The sequence below is a fragment of the Schistocerca americana genome, chromosome X, assembly GCF_021461395.2.
Source record: "Schistocerca americana isolate TAMUIC-IGC-003095 chromosome X, iqSchAmer2.1, whole genome shotgun sequence".
Taxonomy (NCBI): Eukaryota; Metazoa; Arthropoda; class Insecta; order Orthoptera; family Acrididae; genus Schistocerca; species Schistocerca americana.
In genome coordinates this window covers 412680826-412696976 of record NC_060130.1, presented here as the reverse complement: position 1 = coordinate 412696976, position 16151 = coordinate 412680826, and the positions used below count along the sequence as shown (strand labels likewise).

The following is a 16151-nucleotide window of genomic DNA, read 5'->3' as shown; positions in this document are numbered from 1 at the left end:
ACCTGTTGTCATGGATAGGAGACCTAGGAATTTTTTTAAAAATAAACCCCAACAGGCTTCCCTCTCTTAGAAATATCTCAGCTAGCTTACGAACCTTCTGCGCCATGTATACAGGAAATAGAACGAATCACATTGGAGTGTGCAAGCACCATGGAAATTTGCTAAGAATTATCTATTATTCCTCAAAATGTGCAGTCTATTAAAAATAAAGTACATCAGCTTGAAGTTGAATTACAATCTCTGAGCAGCATGGCAGTGTGCATTACAGAGCACTTGTATAAAGATGATGAACTGCAGCATACAGTATTATCATATGAATGTGCAAATTGCTACTGTAGTCTACCTTAAAGGATGGGGATCATCTATTTATATCAGGGGTGTCAAACAGTTTCAAGTTAGCGAGTATCTTACCACAATTAGCACATATAAAAATTTTAAATTCTCAGATATTGAAATAACAAAGCTTTCTGCTTATAAGAGTCAAATCATTCTGTGTGTTTACTGCTCACCTAATGGTAATGTCCCTTCTTTCTTCAAAAAATTTACTGAAGTCCCCGGAAGTGTCTCTGCAGCCAAAACTAGCATAATAATATATGAAGACATGAATGTTAATACAGGCATTGAAGGTGAAATTAGTAATAACTTCCTGAACAATTCAGCACTTTTGACATACCACAAATGGTACACACTGCTACGGTGATTTCAAGAAGTTCACCTTCAATTTTAGAATATGTACTCAATGGACACTGACAGGGAAAACTGTAAAATACTTATCAGAGATCTTGGCATCTCGGATCATTACTTGAGACAATAAACGCTAAAGACAGGTTTGGTGGAACCTCCAAAACTGCACGCCTACAAAAGGATTTTCTCACATCATAAGATACATACTTTTCCTAGGGCATTGGCAAATCAAACCTGGAATGAACTGTATATGTAAAGCAACGTAGGTGGTAAGTTCTCTAAATTTTGACACTGTTTAAATAAATTTTTGAGGTGACATTTACAAAAATATCCATTTCTACTGCAGCAACTAAGGAAAATAAATGTATAACTGCATACATCAAAGTCCTCACAGGCACTTGAATTTCTCAGTTCTTTCCAAATGCACTTCACTAATCCACAGTTCCTTGAATACCATCACAGGTAAAAAAAAAAATACAAGAGGTTATTATTGGTGGCAAAAAAATCACTCAATGACAAATTAATGAATTACGATTATTATCTGACACTATCAGCTACATTGGAGGTAAACTCAGAATCTAATCATGGTGGGTGTTCTTATTACAGAAGCTTATTCACCCAGATCGAGAAAAAAGTTTTTTAAAGGCCAAGCCAAGACCAAATTAATATATAACGCAGAACATAAAAGTAAAGCAGTGCATGGTGCTGCAAAATAAAAAAAACTAAAAAAGGTGGACAGAAGTATAACAACACACAAATCAAAGACGGGGATAGGACAATAGGAAGTCCTTACGAAATGGCTAATTTTGTAAATGATTATTTCTCTGGTGTTGCAAATAAGCTGCAACAAAATCTTCCTGAAACAAATGTAGCACCCACAATGACTTCTACAGCAAGGACTATGATGATGTTTACCCGCAACAAAGCTTGACATTAGGAAGACAGTACAACAATTAAAAAATAGTAAGTCAGCAGGCATACATGAGGTTCCTATCTCTGTTCTGATGGTGTGTGTAAATAGCATACAAGCCCCATTAACAACCATAATAAACCAATCCTTTAGTTCAGGTGGCTTTCCAGAGTACCAAAAGTACTAAAGAAAGATATGTGGAAAGCACTAAAAATCAAGGGCCAGTTTCACTGCTGTCTTCATACTCAAAAATAATTGAAGCAGTCATGAAAGAGAGAGTGATATGTTACTCAAACAAAGACAACCTCTTTAACAAAGCATAGTTTGGTTTCAGAAGTGGAAGTAGTACAATATCAGCCACTGCAGAGTTCACAAATGTGGTACTTGCAGCTATTGATAGGGATCATTGTGTTACAGGCATTTTCTTCGACTTGTCAGAGGCTTTTGACACTGTTGACCATAAAATACTATTGAGCAAGCTAGAAATGCTAGATATAAGAAGAACAGTCAATGAGTAGTTTCAGTCTTACTTGGAAAACAGGGTGCAAAACATTGAAATTGTTCACGTCTGCTGGTGATAAATTTTTAGTAAAACAATGGTCAGACATGAAACATCAAAACATAGGTATTGCTCAGGGTAGAGTATTCGGTCCAGTTCTGTTCTTCATTTGTATCTATGAGTTTCCAGACAGTATAAGACATGGAGAAAAAGTTCTCTTTGCCGATGGCAGCAACGACTTAGTCATTGATAAAACATCATAACATATACCCACATAATATTACATCATCTAACCACCCATCACCACCCAACCACAATAGAAATGGACATGAAAATTGTCCAATTAAGTAACAAGAAACATCTCCTAAATCTAAAAGAGAACTTCCAAATTCAAAATGTAATAACAAAGAAGAAACACACAATAAATGACTAGACAAACATCAGCAACCAGATATTACTTAAACTAATAAAATATATTGTAGAGAAAGAACCCCCCCCCCGAACACTACAAAATAATACCACAAACTAGGCAATATCCCACACCCCTTATCAGCCACCTCTGTAGCATAGTGAAGTAATAATTGACAACACAGTAGTCTGGACATGTCAGCTCTTTTCACACACACACACACACACACACACACACACACACACACACACACACACACACACACACACACAAACAGAGCAATAGCCGACACTCCCATCACTACCAAAAAAAAAGACAAATGCATGCTACAATAATAAAACAACACACATCAAATGGCAAGATGACACTGGTTCTTAAAAACATTAAAATGTGAATATAGTTAGTGTTTGTGAAAGTGCTGTGTGGTGAAATCTAACATAAATGTGGAAGAACATGAAGAGTGATGTAAATAACAAAAAGCCACGAGTAACGATAAGAATTAATACTCTTTATAGTTGTAAGTTAAAGCATGAAAATTGTTCATGATCCTGACAATCAAAATCATAACAGGATAAACCATATTGTTACACTGACCATTGAAGATGCTTTAGATTAAAGGAAAACAGTTGCAGAAGGCGTATCTAACCTAAACAACTTTTGTATCTGTAACTGACGAAAAAGGCTGAAAAGCAAAGAAGACAACATAATTTACGTATAAATGAAGAAACATTATTCATTAAAGGATTACCGAATGAGGCCACGTAGCTCTTGAGACACTGACCTCACATTCAGGAGGATGGAGCTGGTCTGGCCGGCCATCCTGATCTTGGTTTTTCCTAGATCACAGAGGCAAATGCTGGGATTGTCCCTTAATCAAGGTCATGGCTGACCAATAGGTTACCTGTCCTATCCTCTTAAAACATGTTACGTAAGCACTGTGTTATATTTTGCCCCATTGATTGGCACTGTATTATCTTAACAAATCCTGTATCACTGTGAGATGATCCTTGGATGAATAAATAAATAACACAAAATAAAACTGCATTTAAAAATGTCTACCAGCATTCTATAACATAGTGTACATCATTCTATAACAGAGTGTACATGTTTTGTTCACCAAATGTACATTAGAAATCTTCCTTCCCTCCATCCTCCCTTCCCCGCCTCCTTGTTACTCTTGTCCACTACGCCCAACATATGCTCTTGAACTAGTCAGGATGTAGTACTAGAACAATGTAAAAAAATGTGTAATTATAGTGGAAACTTCCGGTAAAATGTAAATACATTAGGGTTAAAGAACACCACTCATCGAAAAGCACAAGCATTTAGTCATCAACAGGCACAGCAAAAAGGAAAGAAAATTTGCTATCTCTTGGAAGGAATCTTGTTGGCAACTCTCATGCTTCAGCTATTTGGTAAGTGGTCTCCTTAACTACTAAAGCATTTATGGAGCCAAATGTATGTTTCATTAGCCTGTTAGCTCCGAGGAATAACATTTTTGGAAAGCTTTGCAATGATTTTGATCTTGTGTAAGTGTAGCGCCCCAAAATACACGGTGAGTGGATACTTTTACTTCTTTAATTATATATCATGAATATTCATATTGATTATGTAAGAATGCTGATTCTCGTGGTGGTAACACTGAATAAAATGTTCTTGGGCTTCCACTGCATTATCGGATAAAATGCCATGAGCTTTTCACCAAGTCATTGTCCATCAAAATGACTGCTGATGGGCTGCTGCTAGGCTTTTACATACTCTAGCTGACAGCTGTGAAGTTATTGGTACCTGCAGTACAGCCTTATATGGAGGTATGTTGAATCCGCATTTGATGCACCTATTTCAACCTTGTGATCACTGGACCCCACAATGTGCTGAATTATTAAGTGTTGTCAGTGATTTTTATGACAATGGCTTCTTTCATTACAATGTCCCACATGCCATTAGTGGGAGCCACAATAGAGGTGTTGTCAAGCTTGATCTGGTGACTTTTCCAGCTAAAGCAGATTTTTCAGGATAGTACAGGTGATAAAACTCTCGTGTATACTTATTAACCACTTGTACAAGTTTACTTTTTCAAAACTATTACAAATGCCTTCCAGCATTTCAGTAATTGCCACATCTGAAAATTGATTTCATTTTCTCTCTCTTCAGCAAGCAGCGTAGCTTATTTGACACAGAGCTAAAAAAAAAAGCAAAAATGCAAATTTCTTTTCCTGCTCCTCACTGGTGGCCTTATTGCAATTCTTACTTGAGACAGATTTGTTTAGTGATTGTCGTAGCCATTATTCTTGAAGAGGTTGTGTAAATGGCACAGCACATGGGGCAAATTATCAGTACCCGGTATTTTTCTTGAACAATGTACTACAGTTTGTATCACATGCCACATGATGATGGCTGATGGCATGCAAGTACAGATTGGTGAGCGACAGTTTTCTGTAGAAACTGTGACTAAGGCACCCACTGTGGTTGTGATGGATGACGATACCTAGGTAAGGCAAAGTGTTGTCTTTTTCCTACTTCTATAGTGAACTTCATGTTACTGTTAATGCTGTTGAGATGTTCCCGGTATCCATCAAGTTTTCCTTGTCCATGGGGTCAAATGATGAACTTCTTGTCAACATGTTGAAATGAACAACTAGTCTACTGGGGTCATGACTAAGGCAATATCCTTTAAGTTCTTCATAAACAGGTTTGCAATAGTAGAAGTAATGAGCTTCCTATTGCAACATTGTCCATCTGATCATAATACTGGCCATAATAATAATAATAATAATAATAATAAAGACAAGTGTGTGCCTAAACAGACTGACCACGCCACTTTCACAGAATTGGTTTACTAGATCCAAAAAGTATTTGATAGGCATATTTGCAAACTGTACAACAATATCAAAACTGACCACGATATCATCCTCATTAAGTGTAAAACATTTAATTCAAAATGGTTCAAATGGCTCTGAGCGCTATGGGACTCAACTGCTGTGGTCATTAGTCCCCTAGAACTTAGAACTACTTAAACCTAACTAACCTAAGGACATCACACACATCCATGCCCGAGGCAGGATTCGAACCTGCGACTGTAGCAGCCGCACGGTTCCGGACTGCGCGCCTAGAACCGCGAGACCACCGCGGCCGGCACATTTAATTCAGGAGATAAAATGATATGCTTTGATATGAACCAAGACCCACATGCGAAGCGGGGAGACCGGTCAAGCACTTCACCAGTTTGTATGTCAGTGAACCAATGGTGGATACGATGAGGCAGAACAGCATCCCATCTTACATAGAGCACAGACAATAGGTCTGCTCTCATGTCATTCTCATTATTCTAAATGCTGGGTCATGGGGAAGCTTCTGGTGAGTGTATTCGTGTCTGCAATTATGGCTCTTTTTCCCTTGTCAGTACGAAGAACAACAATTCTTCCATCATTTCATAGTGCACGAAGGTGCGCTCAACCCCAGTCATGTTTTGTGCTGGTGCCGTTGATTTGTGACGATAAGGCTGGTTTCACAACAATTTGTCTACTGTTCCACTGGGCAACTTGGGGAGTGCTTGTTTGACACCATTTGCTATTTCACAGGCAGGGATGTGTTGCTGCAAAGGTGTGAATAAGTCAGCTTAAGTGCCAATATGGTATCCATGTCTATGCATATGACTATCAAGTTGATGACGAGACTAAAGAGATACATAATCAAATCATTCTTCAGGCCTCCACAAATAATCAGACAATTACTGAGAACAGATAAAGTTGTGAGAGGTCTCAGAATAAATGAGAGTTTACAATCTTACTTCAGACAAACAGTGCACGCTGTATCACAACACAGGAAGGAGCATGGGAGGTTTTATTAGCTATGCTCTCTCAAATAATCTGCTTTACCTCAGGATGCTCCAGAAAAGAGTCACCAGATCAAATCCGTCATGTCTCACACTAATGGCGTTTGGCACAGTGTAATTAAAGAAGCCATTGAAATAATGATAACTGAAAACACCCTTAATAGATATGGTGGTCTAGGGCTCAGTGCAGTGCGAGATCCAATGATTGCAAAGCTGAAGTGGGTGCACTGACTGCAGTGTCAACATATACCCATATACGGCAAAACAGTGAGCAGTACTTGCAGAAGCTCCTATCATTTTAACCACACAATTCAGCTTTAAGCCTCAGAACTTCTATACTTATTGATATGTTTCAACAATCCACTCCAGTCATCTCTAAGTCATTGGGATAGTACACAACAATCCACCTCTGCCTAAATTAACTGCAGTAAAGAAAATTCCTCGTTCTCTGAGATCACTGCATGGTGAGAGTTAATATCTTAAGAAATTTGGATTCATCAGCTCAATCAATTGGACACTTTTAAAGGTGGATCCATTAACAACACACCTACCACATTACAAATTCTCAGACACTGGGTAAATGGTACACGTACAACTAGGCTGTTCCCAGAATGAATTAGTCACTCTGTAGAAGTGTGTGTGCCGATACAAAACTGTTCATCTGGCTTCTTGTTGTACACCATGCCCACAAAGCATACTTCTGGACACTAGGTAGCAAATGGTAGCCACAGTATCCAACGTGGCAATGCCAGACTCTTCACATATCTGTGCAAGTATATGATCACTAGTGCCATATGTTGCATGCAATGCCTTGACTGGAATGGCACAAAGTATTTCACATTAAGAGGCACTGCCCCCCCCCTCCCCCCCACGTCCTGCACAGTGTCAAATAAGGCAATCACACTACCTTAGTACATCAGCCTTACTTTATGCTGCTTACAGACCACTTTGTTAATTGTAATTGGTTTTGCTTAGTAGTCCCAACAACTGTATTTTAAGTTGAAGTGGAAAGACTTCAGTGTTTAATAACCAAAGATGCAAGCTAGCAAGCACCTTAAAAATTATGCAGATAAGGTTTTTATAATATTTTCATACTTCATCACCGAGCGGGGTGGCGCAGTGGTTAGCACACTGGACTCGCATTCGGGAGGACGACGGTTCGATCCCGTCTCCAGCCAACCTGATTTAGGTTTTCCGTGATTTCCCTAAATCGTTTCAGGCAAATGCCGGGATGGTTCCTTTGAAAGGGCACGGCCGATTTCCTTCCCCATCCTTCCCTAACCCGAGCTTGCGCTCCGTCTCTAATGACCTCATTGTCGACGGGACGTTAAAACAACACTAACCTAACCTAACCTTCATACTTCATCATTCTCCGTCGGGGTTTACTTCTTTTTAAATCATTGTTAGGTAATTTGTTTGATTTTCATTTAATAAAGAGATGTCAAAGAAAGTAAAAATATTGAAGTATGATATTCAATAATACACGATTTTTTTAAAAAATATAAGGAATGCAACATTGCAGACAGAAAATGACGAACTTCAACAACAATTCCGGACTGACCTATGTCGGATGTTTTGAGTGCAAACAGATTTTTCCTGTATGCATTCAGTTTAACTTCATCAAAAACACTGCTAAGAACAATTTCAAAAGTACTGTCATATTGGGTATGATTGGCCACGTTTTTGATGTTTTTGCACAATATCTCTTGCATTTCTATTCACAGTGATTTTTATTATTATGCACTATTTCTATACGAACATCCATGTCACACTGTTATATTTTTCATAGGTTAGTAGAAAAAAAAAAATAACTGAAGGGGTCAATGTTACCCCATGACGTGGGGTAACTACAAACGTACAGAATAATCCAGGGATATATATTAGTGTAGTGCAGTATGAGTGTGGTCACAGTAAAGGGCCCTCAATGATCCCCAATGAAAACTGGATGTTTTGTAATACGTTGATAAGCTAGGTATCAGAGAAACATCTTTTTATGAATAAAATTATCAATCCTTTGTTAAAAACACACAAAAAACTTTTACTGAAAAAAAATTAAACTTCTTTTACTAAAATCCTCCCTGGAAATTTATACAGAGTTCTGCACCCTTCTGCCCTTGGCAGCTTGCCAATCATATGACAGAATGGGGCAGTATCATATTCCTTTGGAACAAATGTAGTTTTCATTGAGTCAGTGGAGCGAAGCTCCCATTACTTCAACTATCTTTTCCTTTGTTGCAATTTTTTGAATAATACAAAAACAGAAACGTCTGCTTCCCCCTTTTACCCCCAACTGCTTTTACCGTAACAATGTCATCTGGGAAAAGATGATAACACTCAAACCTACTGAGCAGCAAATCTTCAACAAATGGTTTGTTTGAAGGGTCAAAATTGCTTTCACCATTTTCCCCGAGTCTCTGGCAATTTCATTACACCTAGCTCATCATCTGATGAAGAATTATCTCACTTTTGGAAGAAATTTTTCCTGGCCTTTGAGAGGTCTTCATTAGCTGTGGATCACTTGGAACAACTAATCTGAGGATAGTTTCTACCATTTATGCCTGCAGATAATTTGAACATTTTATATGGCGCAGACACACTTTCATATGATGACCTTTTGAACAATTTTGGTCCAATGTTCAAAGCATAAACACCTAAAACAGCTTTACCCCAGAGCTTACATAAATTTTCTTTCTTTTTGTATTTGACAGGACCATTGATTTTTTCTTCTTTTCACAGAGAGAGTAAATAAAAAAAAACCAGAGATTCAGCTACAGCTTCCTTCGTTGCTTCCATATCCTGTTCGCTAGGGAGTTTACAGAGGACAACTTCTTTTTTAAATTGGAATATCCCACATGCCTTGAACGCATTTTTGAGATTCATCTTAATTTCACTCCTAGACTATTTATCAGTTCATTAAGAAGGGTTCGAAACATTGCCCTTGGTACAGTTTGGAACAGTGTATTGCTCATTTTGAGCAATGAGTCTTCAATGGATGAGGGGGTGGGGAGGGGGGGTGGGGGGGGGGGGGGGGGAGAAACATCCAAAGGTTGTGTTAAATGGATTGTATTGACTGGGATACACACAAACTTTATGTAATTTTCATCACATAGCTGACAAACCTTACTTGTGAAATGTGAACTTAAGTTGTCCCGTATCATTATCTTTGTTCCAGGCAGGTTTTTAGCATGAGGAAGCAGCACATTTTTAAACCAGTCTGTAAATACTGCACTCTCAAACTAACCCTGTTGAGTTCTGTTGTGGATTGTTCCACCTCTACAGCACCTTCCATCACAACAGGGTGCACCCTTTGGTCCTCCATAACTCCAACTATAATATGAATTTTCAGTTTTATGAACAATAAGTGGTAACAAAATATCAGAAGCAGACCCACACATCATGATAGTTGTGGATGATGACTTGGCATGGTTGAAATCAAGGTCAAGATACTTAACTCCATGGCAAAATATAAGTTTCTTCCTTCCTCGACCATTTGATGTATTAGATTCATCACAATTAAATACATTACAGGCAGTTGTTTTCAAATTGGTAAAATATTTGATACGTCGATCTTTTGTCTCTTCCTCCTAGCTGCAAAGATAACTTTATTTCGTTTAATAAATGTATGGGCCAAATCGTTCATTACCTGGATAGTTATTCCGGAATTATCTTTCATTGCATCCAACTAAGTCTAGGAATGTTTTGGAAAAACTTTAATATCCATAATCTGCAGTGCAAACCCCAATCAGCAGCAGTGGCAGTAGAATTTTCTAATATACATTCTTCTTCTGATGTTAGTGCATTTTTATTTCCTACCTTAATTGGTCCATTTTTCCTGATGTGGTTTTTTTAACTGTGGTTTTTGATATACCTTTACTATCTCTTTACTATTTTTAATTAACTAAATCACTTCTTCCAATGTTTCCTTATCCACATCTAGGTACTGCCTTGCACCTGGAGGCCTTTGCTACATTCTAGGCACTGCAGTTCAATTTTTAATTTAGTTATAGCTTTACTTTATCTATTCAAACTGACACTTTATTCTTTAACTTCACTGTCTAATAAAGCTATAGCCTATTGTGCCCCTTCTTTATGCTTAAAACAAACACTAATCTCAATCTAAAACTACTGCAATAAACAGAACACTTGTAACAACAGAGCCTGTCCATGACTGACTGAGTTTAAATTCACTGTTGCTCCAGTCTCAATTTTTTTACACTTGTTTTCTGCCATATTTGGGCAAATACATGTGGATTAATGGAAATTTGGTGATAACATTTAGGAGGTCAATGTTACCACCAAGAGAAAAACCTGACAGTGATAGGAGTAACTACTTCTTCTGGGTCCAGAAACTTTTCCCAATTCTATTTATAAGTAGATATGTAGTGCTTGCTTAAAAAATTGTTTTGAACTACAATATTTCTTTTTAATTTTATCTTAAAGTGTACGAATTCAAATCAACAGATTTAATTGTATTATATGATAATTTTTATTTTCAAGAAGATACTTAAGTTTATCCAGAAATGAAAAGGAAGAGCGAAATTGACCCCAGGGTCAGTATTACCCACAGGGGCTCACTATTATCCCAGTTGACAGTACCTAAGCTAGTAACGAATCTTTACACTGCCATATTATATAATCATCTGTTTAAAGGGACTAAACTACTGGGCCATCAGTTCCTCTATTTCACAACAAAAACACGTAAAAAGGTAAAAAGTGAAAAAGTAGGGACTTGGCTGCTCAAACTATGTGAGTTAAAAGAGTTTTAAAAAGTGTGTCAGTAGCTGTAACACAACAGGTCACAGAAGACAGAGATAACCCAAGCATCATCTTGCACAAGAGGCTCTAAGGGCACAACAAGGTGAGGGCAGAAGAAAGTAACCTGCAGTAGCATGTGGGGAACCCACTGCAGGTTCTCCCCTCCCCCTCCCCACAGACACCCCAACACAAAGTGGAAGAGTATTGCAGTTTTGTGTAAAATCCACTGCCCCTCAGGAAATACAACACTTTGGTAGTCGCTGTCTCATCATCTCAATGCATCTGAGCAAGCTGAGAGCATGCTACAGTCCAGCCAGTAGGGCACACTCGACAACAACATGTGCTATCGGCAGTAGACCATCGCAGCTGCAGTGAGGAGGATCCCCCTGATGCAGAAGGAACTCTTGAGTGAGTCTCATGTGGCCGATGCATAATCAGCATAACACAATGGCATCTTTCCAAGAGGACTGGAAAGATGTATTGCACACCTTAGTCGACCCTTTGATCATTCTCAACTTGTTTTGGGCTGTAGCAGCCAGCCATTCCAATTTCCAGAGCCGCAAAACATTACGTTGAAGTTGTAATCTTAAGCCTCTAAACGGTATTCCAACATCAAGTTGATCTGTAGTTGTATATTTAGCTAGATGGTTGACTAGTTCACTTTTTCGAATTCCTATGTAGCTCTATGTCCAGATGAAGATCATTGTCTCTCTAGAGCTGTAGCGATCAACCAGTAGGTCCTGACTGTCAGTGACCAAATGATTTTTGGGGTAGCACAGGAATATGCCTTTTAAGCAATTCATGGAGTCACTTCAGATCAGAAAGTTCATCGTGGCCAGGGATTTGACAAACCGCAGAGCCTGAGATACTGCAGCAAACTCTGCAGTGTACACACTGCAAATACTCAGCACAGAGTGCTTCTCATGTCACTTAACATGTGCAAAAGTGTAACCAAACCTGTCACTGACTTTTGATCCTTCCACGTAGATGCATAACGGATCATAATAATCATAGAGGATTGAATGAAATAGGTGTCAGAAGGATAGAATCAGCCTCCTCCTTGGGGCCACAAAATAGGTCCATCCGCATCACAGGACAGGGTACAGACCATGTGGGTAGGTTGTTGGAAGTTCTTCAGTAGAGTATAGAGTTGGATCCCAGATGGTCTAACCAGTTTTGAGCAATGCGCAAACAGTCTCAACTGCTGGTTATGGAACAGAGTTGAGTGACATGGGTGAGTGGGCACCTGACAGACTGAATGCGTAATTTTCCAGTAGCTTTTGTTGTCTAACGTGCACTGGTTCACTTCCACCAGGAGGCTGTCAACAGAGTTTGTACAGAAGACCCCTATTGCCAACCACATGCCGGTGTGGTGAACAGGTTGCAGCAAGCTCAGTATCCATAGCCCAAGAGGGATAAAATTATCACTTTGTAAAATCGCAGAACTATGCAGTCCATGGCCAACGAGGAGTTACTAAGAAAACAGATAGCATTTACCTTTTTCGTGTAAGCTGCCTGGAGCTGGCACACATATGGAAGCTAACTTAGCTTGTTGTCAAATAAAATATCTAAGAATTGAAAAGTTTCAATGACTTCAAGTATTTGGTCACCAAGATAAATTTCTGGGTGCGGGCAGACAGTCCGGAATTGGCAGAAATGCACAACTTTTGATTCTGCAGGAGAAAATTGATAGCCGTGATTCAGGGCCCAGTTTTGAATTCTCCAGACACCCCCCTGAAGTTGGTGCACAGTGATGCAGAGGTGTAGTAAAGGCAAAGATCGTCCACAGAAAGTGACAGAGAGAATGTGAGGTCCATTGCATTTACAGTACCACTGATGTACCGGGTGATCAAAAAGTCAGTATAAATTTGAAAACTTAATAAACCATGGAATAATTTAGATAGAGGGGTAAAAATTGACACACACGCTTGGAATGACATGGGGTTTTATTAGAGGAGAAAAAAAAAGACCCGAAGTCGCAAGTGTATTGTGATCGACCGACATCTCTAGGGATGCTGAAAGACAACATCCAACGCCAATGCCTCACCATAACCCCGGACATGCTTTACAGTGCTGTTCACAACACTATTCCTCGACTACAGCTATTGTTGAGGAATGATGGTGGACATATTGAGCATTTCCTGTAAAGAACATCCTCTTTGCTTTGTCTTACTTTGTTATGTTTATTATTGCTATTCTGATCAGATGAAGCGCCATCTGTCGGACATTTTTTGAACCTTTTTTTTTTCTTTTTGTTCTAATAAAACCCCCATGTCATTCCAAGCATGTGTGTCAATTTGTAACACTCTATCTACATTATTCCAGGATTTATTCAGTTTTCAAATTTATACCGCCTTTTTGATCACCCAGTATATAGTGAACAGTGTTATACTCGGAACTAATCAACTGAAGGAGGCACTCTAGCAATTGCCCGCAAATTATACGCCAAATGTATCTGCAAGAGACCATGTTAGACATGTATTAATTCTTTCAGAAAAAACACAGAATCTATATGTAAGACAATTAGCTAGTCAGATGAGACAAGAAAAAGAAGAAATATTTTGAAATTGTTCACCACTGGAAAACATTTACTTGTACCTACTACTTGTACATCAAATAACAATGAAAAAGAAAGTGTTATTAAATAATTTAGAAGTGTGTCTGGATATATGCCAATTTTGTAATCTTGTTAGAGTAAAACAGCAGCAACATTATCAACAAAAGCACTGTGATGTGCAAAATGATCTAAGCAGCAACAGAAGAAACGAATTACAGGTACCGTACATGAGATTTCACATGGGCAACGGAAAAGCAAAGACTACACATTAATCATTACATGAGAATATGTTTAAGGCCAGCTAAAAGATTACTGACATAGCAGACTGACATCATCCCTATGTAAAACTTATGTAATGTATTTGCATGGTATTTTTTTGTTGTTCATGTAGAATATATGTAACTAATATGCATCAACATATTTGTCGGAAGCTTGTCCACTACCCCAAATTTGTTACTTGAATTTACCTCACAGCTTCAGTTTTTATAACGAAAATTGGGTTAAATATGCAAATTCGATATAATTTTGGTGAAGATGTAAACTTTGTGCTACGCTACAAGTCAATCTTTTACAACACCCTTAATTTGGCATTCACATTCACTGGCTTCGCCAACTCACAAACAAATTATCACATTTCAGCATAACATAGACCTCTGACTATACTACAGATTACATATGAAGTCTGTCTGCAACACCGTGCTCTCATAGGGGACTGGGGGGGGGGGGGGGGGGCCGTCAGTAACACACACTTGCCCATTCCTCTGCAATGTACTGCGCATTGGCTTTAGGTGTATGCATGTAGATGTAAATAAAAACAACTATTAAAAATCTAAACAACACGGACTATTAATAGAGATATGTGACTTGAATGACCATGTTTAACATTTTCTGTTAACAGTTCGGTGGCTTACTGTCACTGAAAAATTACAAGCAAATAGCCACTGATTTGTGGCCAATGGTAAATTTCAACCAAATAATTCGTGATAATAGGTTGATTTTTATTACCGCACAAACAAAACTGTTGCCAAAGCGGTGTACATTAAGATTAATAAACCAGACAACAAAATACAATTATTCTGCGCATTAACATACAGTAGTTTATGTGTCATCACCACTTGATCAGTACATTACGTTCTGTCTATTAATTTTCATTCAGTTGATCATTTTGCCCCTGATTAAAAAGATATTTCAATTTCGCGATATTTTCGGCAGTGGAGTTGAGCCAGTCATCTGAAAAGTTGTTCCAAACAGTTACTTCAGTACCTACAGAAGTTGATTTACAAATTAATAATAAAATGACTCCCTTCACATCTTTACGACTTAACGTGCGCAATGATTCATGGAACATGAAATTAACTATTTATCCCTTTAGTTGTATGCTAATTTGAAGTTTATTTTATAATAATCGTCTTCCCTTTCCAAATACAACAGGTCTGTGACAATCCAGTGCCCTAGGTCTCTCTACGCAACCGCACTAATATATTAACAAATTCCCCAAGTATGGCGCTTTCACTTCCGTTTTGTGGGTGATGATTTACCCTGCTGCACAAATCCTGCAAATTAAATTATCGTTCACGAGATGATGATAAAATTAAGATTGTTGCAAGATGGAAAGCTTAACCGTATTTTATACTATACAGAAACATGAAAAAGTTGTCGCTCATACTTACTGATAGCTTACCGCCCACTCGATACAACAAACACTACTGATTTTCATAGATTGTTTATACATACAAACCACCTGTCAAACCGACGCCACCAACGTGCTTATTTGTAGGTGGTGTTGTTAGGTTCGTTTGAGCAGTTACCAGAATGCGCCAGACAACAGGCTGAACTGCGCATGCGCAGCTACGATGACGTAGGCAGCCCGTGCTTGGTGCTTGCTCTGCTCATACGCTTTTCGTCGTATTTCTGGTGGGGCATCACGGGACCATGTGTAGCCGTGCCGCCCGTGCTGCATGTTGTTGAGAGGACATACTGAATTGTACTTAAAGCACACAGATAAAGGATGCAAATAAGGAAGCAGTTCTTGGCTTTTGAGTCATTTCAAAATTAGACTCCACAGCTCGAAGTACCATAAAATTTTTGACAGATTTTTTTTTTTTTTTAATTCGTGCTCTGCAATGTTGTTATGTAGCATTTCCAACACGTTTACATCTACACATCACTGCAAAAAGCTACTAGGATGTAATACAAATTACTTGCAACAAAAAAAGAGAGAGTTTCTTGTGTAGCTTACACCGGAATAAAGGACAATAAATTTCATGACTATTTCAAAATGTTAAAAAATTAACATGGTTGTCTATGAGGCAAAGAAACTGTACAACTGACAGTTTATATTCTACTCTAGGAATAAATATGAAGCCATGTGGGGAGTTCAAAACGATAAAACATGGTATGCTGCTAGTCTAATATTTAGCATAGGATGGCATTCTATAAATTTAAGACGTAAACACAAATTAAGAAATAACTTCAGGCCCAGAGGAAGTACGAAACAAGTGC

The 16151-nt window shown here is 38.4% G+C and overlaps 1 protein-coding gene and 1 non-coding gene across 4 annotated transcripts in view; one reads left to right on the top strand and one right to left on the bottom strand.

The window, feature by feature from the left end:
- LOC124556838 (constitutive coactivator of peroxisome proliferator-activated receptor gamma-like) overlaps positions 1 to 15444 on the bottom strand; it is a 721776-nt gene extending 706332 nt beyond the window's left edge. For all 3 annotated transcript variants that reach the window (XR_006968706.1, XM_047130855.1, XM_047130854.1), the window contains exon 1: positions 15320 to 15444. The gene's annotated coding sequence lies outside the window, so the exon portion shown is untranslated. The remainder of the gene's footprint in view (positions 1 to 15319) is intronic.
- Positions 7443 to 7515, top strand: Trnaa-cgc. Its single transcript has one exon. It is a non-coding gene; the product is annotated as a tRNA-Ala (tRNA).
- Positions 15445 to 16151: the final 707 nt, after the last annotated feature.